At 40.9% G+C, this 5,632-nt stretch overlaps 1 pseudogene; it reads left to right on the forward strand.

Moving 5' to 3' along the window:
* Positions 1 to 2,252: 2,252 nt before the first annotated feature.
* LOC114096293 (ribosomal protein uL30-like) lies at positions 2,253 to 2,934 on the forward strand (annotated as a pseudogene).
* Positions 2,935 to 5,632: the final 2,698 nt, after the last annotated feature.

The raw sequence follows: 5,632 nt of genomic DNA on the forward strand, positions 1-5,632 counted from the left end.
GACTCTAGGGGCTGGGGTTATGGCTCAGAGGTAGACTGCTCACCTAGCATGCGTGAGGCACTGGGTTCAATCCTCAACACCACATAAAATTAAAATATTGTGTCCACCTATAACTAAAAAATAAATATTAAAAAAGAGTAACCCTAGATATATGCATGGTTTATATAAAATTATTAGCACAATCCAAATACCAAGAAGGAAGATGAGAAGGGAAGAATGGACAAGGAAGAAGGGAGGGAGGGAAATGCATTTCTATGTGCTGGGCCTGTGTCAGGGTGGATGACATTTACAAAAGCACCAACATAAAAAGTTTATTTCTCATAGAAGAGGATTTGAATGAAGGGACAAATAAGAATAAAGAACAGGTGAGCTTTTATTGCACATATAAAATTACAATGCAAAAGAGAATAAAATCATGGCATTTGCAGATAAATGGATGGCGTTGGAGAAGATAATGCTAATCGAAGTCAGCCAATCCCAAAAAAACAAATGCCGAATGTTTTCTCTGATATAAGAGGCTGACTCATAGTGGGGTAGGGAGGGGGAACATGTGAGGATTAGAGGAATTCTAGATAGGGCAGAGGAGTGGGAGGGAAAGGGAGGGGGCAGGGGATTAGCAAGGTCGGTGGAATGTGATGGACATCATTATCATCATTATCCGAAGTACATGTATGAAGACATGAATTGGGTATCAATATACTTTATATATAAACGGGTATGAAAAATTGTGGTATATACGTGTAATAAGAATTGTAATGCAAAAAAAAAAACAAAGTACATGTATAAAGGCATGAATTGGCATGAACATACTCTATATACAAAGATATGAAAAATTGTACTCTATATGTGTAATAAGAACTGTAATGCATTCTGATGTCGTGTATTTAAAAAAGTAAAATCAATAAAACTAAAAAAAGAAAGAAAATTACAATGCAAGATAGAAGATGTTGTGTTATAAGCAAGAAAGGCATTGTAAGGCACTGATAATTTGCTGTGGAAATTTTAAACAAATCTCCAACTAGATAATTAGTTTCCCAAAATCAGCCATCACCTACCTTTCTTCCTCTCTTTCCTTCCTTCCTTCTTATCTTCCTTCCTTTACTTTTGTGGAATCCCCATAATCTTTATTATAGCATTCCTCATGCAGTGGGAAATCAGTAAATGCTTGCTGGGTAAATAGATGAGTGTTCAGGGTTTGTGGGGAAGAAAGAGGGTGAGAAATGGGTAGTATATGGCAAGGAAAAGTTGATGCTTCCTGCTATGAAATCAAGAACATCACCTTGGAGGCAGCCATGAACCCATCCTTGCCAAGACCAGGGTCGGAACCAAGAGCCAGCCTTGGTAGAAAGTAGAAAATGTGTCCTGCCAAGAGTGAAAGTAAGCCCATAAAAGCATCCATTAATGTAGAGAAAAAGAAACCTGTACCTGGCCCTCTGACTGAAGCTATTGGATGCTTTCAGAGCAAAGAAATAATTTTCAAGCACAAGAGCAGAAAACACTTAATATAATGATTGGCCAAAAAGCACAATTATCTCTACTAACCTCCCACTCCACCACAGGCAGAAATATGGCTGCCTGGGTCAGAAATAAGGGTGCAGTGAGACTGAGCAGCAGCTGGAAGGAATCTGCCTATTTCAACAATCTATGGAAATGCATTCCCAGAGGATCTGACAAATGATGCTAAGTGCCTGGGAACGGCAGGCTGATGGGGACAGGCCACCCATCAGTTCCTGCTCTGCTTTAGTGTCTGAGCAGCACTTTCCTCTGGGCATGTCAACAGCACTTGTCTCTCTATAGATGAGCAGCAAGTACAGATGTTTAAAAAGCCAAAGCATATTCTCAGTTTAAAAGCAAGGGGAGGAGACGAAAATAAAGTTCTTCAAAAATAGTGAAGAAATCAGTCCTCCTTCCCTCCCTCGCTCTCCCACTCCCTCATTTCTTCCTTTCTCTCTTCCTCCTTCCCTCCCTGCCTTCCTTTTTTCTCACATGAAAAGTCCCAAGCACTCTGACTATGAACTCATTAATCCTTGTAACATTTCTATAATGTAGGTGCTTTAAACCTCTATTTTATGAGTAAGGCAGCTAAAGCATAAAGAAGTTATATGGTTTGCCAGGGTCACAAAGCAAAACAAGAATTCAAAATACATAGACTGTCCCCAAATGCCAGACTCTTAACCAGTGCTATTTCAATTCTCATGGTTATGACCTGCTGGTAAGTACCCTAGAATCAAAGTCTAAAAGTAAACTTGAGTAATTGCAGCACTGGAGAGATGGCGGAGGAAGAGCAAAGAAAAAAGATCCCTTTGGTTCCAGAAAAATCTCCTGAAAAAGAGGAAGGCTTATCAGGCCCTCAAAGCTACCCAGGCAAAACAGGTACTTTTGGCAAAGAAGAAGGAAAAGAATTCAGATTTAAGTGACTAGAATCATTCCTACATGATTCTTGGAGGCAGAAACGTGACCACGTGCGCATCAGACGACCAGAAGTGAAACCTCGTGCTTTGGAAGTACCTGATAAACATTCCTTGGCCTTTGTTGTAGCATCCAAAGGATTAATGGGGTGAGCTTACTGGTGCAGAGGACCATTGCAAGACTTCGTCTGAAGAAAATATTTAGTGGTGTCTTTGTTAAAGTCACCCCCAAAAGCCTAAAAATGCTATGGATAGTAGAACCTTATGTGATCTGGGGATTTCCAAATCTGAAGTCTGTCCGGGAACTCATCTCGAAACGTGGATAAGCAAGGGTCAAGAATAAGACCATCCCCCTGACAGACAACACAGTGATTGAGGAGCATCTGGGGAAGTTTGATGTCATTTGTCTGGAAGACCTCATTCATGAAATTGCCTCCCTGGGGAAGCATTTTTGGGAGATCCCTGGATTATGGCACCCTTTCCTAGGGGTGACCGCATCAATAAGCTCATCCGCCAGCTGAACTAAACCCAGAATATCTGAAAGCAGTGCATCAGAAGTATGTGTTTCTGTTGGGTGGAACTGTTGCCAAGTATCTTCACAGAAGATTATTTTCTGCCTTAAGAAACTGGAAGGAAGGGATTGGGGAAGAGACAGTAGGTTATGATCATGGCAGGCACCTCTCATCACAGCCCAGTTCCAAGGAAAATTGTTTTCCACGTTGACCACCTCTGCTCTGAAATCAACACATGCCTTGGAGAAAGGAGCCCTACTTTGTCTCATCTTTTGTCCTGCGGTTTAATATTGGTGAATGAATAACCCAGGCATGTATACAAGTCTCCCTAAGCCTCTTGCAGCAGTGGACCAAGTCCAGGAGCACACTTGAATCTAGATGTCCCAAGAGCCTTGTCTTGAAAAGACTTAAAATACTTGGGAAGAAAGCACAAAAACCAAGTTCTGTATGTCTCTGTTGTGAATCCATGTTCCACCTTTCACCTGACAGCTTTATGAACTGTCAGACTTGCCTTGGCTCTAAGTGTATAGGGGGCTTTTCTATCCTATCCTGCAACAGACTTAAGTTCCCTTCACGAGCTCAGATGTTGAGAAAGGAGGAATCCTTCACCCTGAACACAACGTACTCAAATTTTGCCTAGAATTTCAGGGTATTCATAGACCCTTCTCTTTCAGGACTTACACATCTTCTCTAAGGAAGTCTTGTTCTTATTAGCATTTGGTCACCCAGGTCTTGATCTTGCTAGTCTTCTGGTTCCATGACCTGCAGAAGACCAAAGTTTACCCAGCCAATTGTGTTTCTGTAAAGAACATAATGGCGGGCCAGGTTCAGTGGCACACACCTGTAATCTCAACAACTCAGAAGGCTGAGGCAGGAGGATTACAAATTCAAGGCCAGCCTTAGCAATTTAGCAAGACCCTGCCTCAAAAATGTAAAAAAAAAAGTGTGGGAGGGGATGTAGCTTAGTGGTAAAGCACCCCTGGGTTCAATCCCCAGTGCCAAAAAAAGGATAGAGTGATGGATTTTTCACTTTCTACATCATCTATAACTACATTACTAATTATTTTCTCCCCTGGGATTCAGGATGCAATTTCTAGGTTTCCCTGATCAGCCTTCTCCTTAAAATCCAGATTAGGAAGAAGGGATCTATATTCTTGTTTTGGCATGAATGAAATTAGCACTATTTTGACTTTTTAGGACCCAGGCAGGCAACTCAGTTGGATTTCTTGCCCCCCACCCACCTTATTCTGGACTTAGGAAGTATTGTCCTTTATCTTTCTAGTAATGAGGGAGATCAACAAGGTTTCTGGGGATGCTAATCCTAAAAAAAGTAGATACTATTTATTTTCATCAGTGTCTATCCTTGAAGTGGTACTTCCCTCTATTCCCTCTTGATTGCTTCAGTGTCGAGTTCTACAACTAAACACTCAAAGTCACTCCAGGTGAAGTGGGCTGACATGAAATAATCACTGAGAGACAGAAATGCCTTTTTAGGGGTTCATGGAAAGAGCGAGCAAGGAGCATGTGCTGAACCCTTTTATTGGGGATAAGCCATTCAAATGAGGCAAGGGGTTAGATTTCAGGGGGTTGATGTCTGCTGTCGGCACATTGACTGACTTTTAGGAAGGCCATGCCCATCTCATGAGCTGTGTGGGGATCATGGCAGAGCAAGCAAAAAGACCGGAGCGAGGTCCACCCAGAGAGGCAACATTGGCTCAGTCCACTTTGTGCGCTCAATGCTCAGTTCACACACACACACAGCCATGGCTGGCTTGCCACATCTCCACATTCTCATAGCTCAGGGCTAAGGGGCACTCAGTTCTCATATGGCAGCTCCTAACACTTCAGCTTATCATCTAAGCAGTTGGTGAGAATGTGTTAGAGCCCAGTTAAACTGAGAACATGCTTAAACATTATGTTTCTTGATCCTTTGGGATCAGCTCTGCAGCAGTTTTGGTTCTTAAGACCCTCGAATACAGCTATGAAAATTGAATGAAAGGTATAGGAATACCTTAAAATGTGCCAGGTTATGAGGTAATTAATTGGATTTGGTTCCAGAGTTTAACCTGCCAGAAGCAGATGTTATTATAAATGTTATTATTTAATATTGGAGAGCATTGTGATATCAGATTATTTTTAAATGATGTATTGCAAAGTCATGGAAAAATAGGTGTAGGTAGGGAAGCCTTGGGTTTATATCCCAGATCTCTTACTAAATATGGAAACAGGCTGGACTATAGCTCAGTGGTAGAGTGCTTGCCTAATATGCTTGAGGCCCTGGGTTTAGTCTGCAGCACTGCAAAAATAGAGCTGATATCCTCTAGCTTGTTTGCCACACATGGTTGTTAAAACAAAAATGGTTTTAAATTTATAATCTTACATGAATAAATAATTGTCATAAAAAATAAATAAAATTAAAAAATAAAAGTAAACTTATCAGTATGTTGTTAATGTTTATTATGAAAAATACCAATTATATAAAATAGTAGATGAAATAATATGCCCTTGTACCTATATCTCAGCTTCAACAATAATCAAATCACAGCCAACCTTTTTTCCTTCAGAACCTTAGCCCCTAATAATGAACTATGTTCAAGCAAATCCCAGACATTGTGTCACTCCATCTGAAATCATGCTTTGATGTAGTTTTACCAGATTTGGTGGTGGTTGGGTACTAGGGATTGAACCCAGGTGTACTTTACCTCTGAGCTA

This window comes from Marmota flaviventris, chromosome 7, assembly GCF_047511675.1.
Source record: "Marmota flaviventris isolate mMarFla1 chromosome 7, mMarFla1.hap1, whole genome shotgun sequence".
In the NCBI taxonomy this organism is placed as follows: Eukaryota; Metazoa; Chordata; class Mammalia; order Rodentia; family Sciuridae; genus Marmota; species Marmota flaviventris.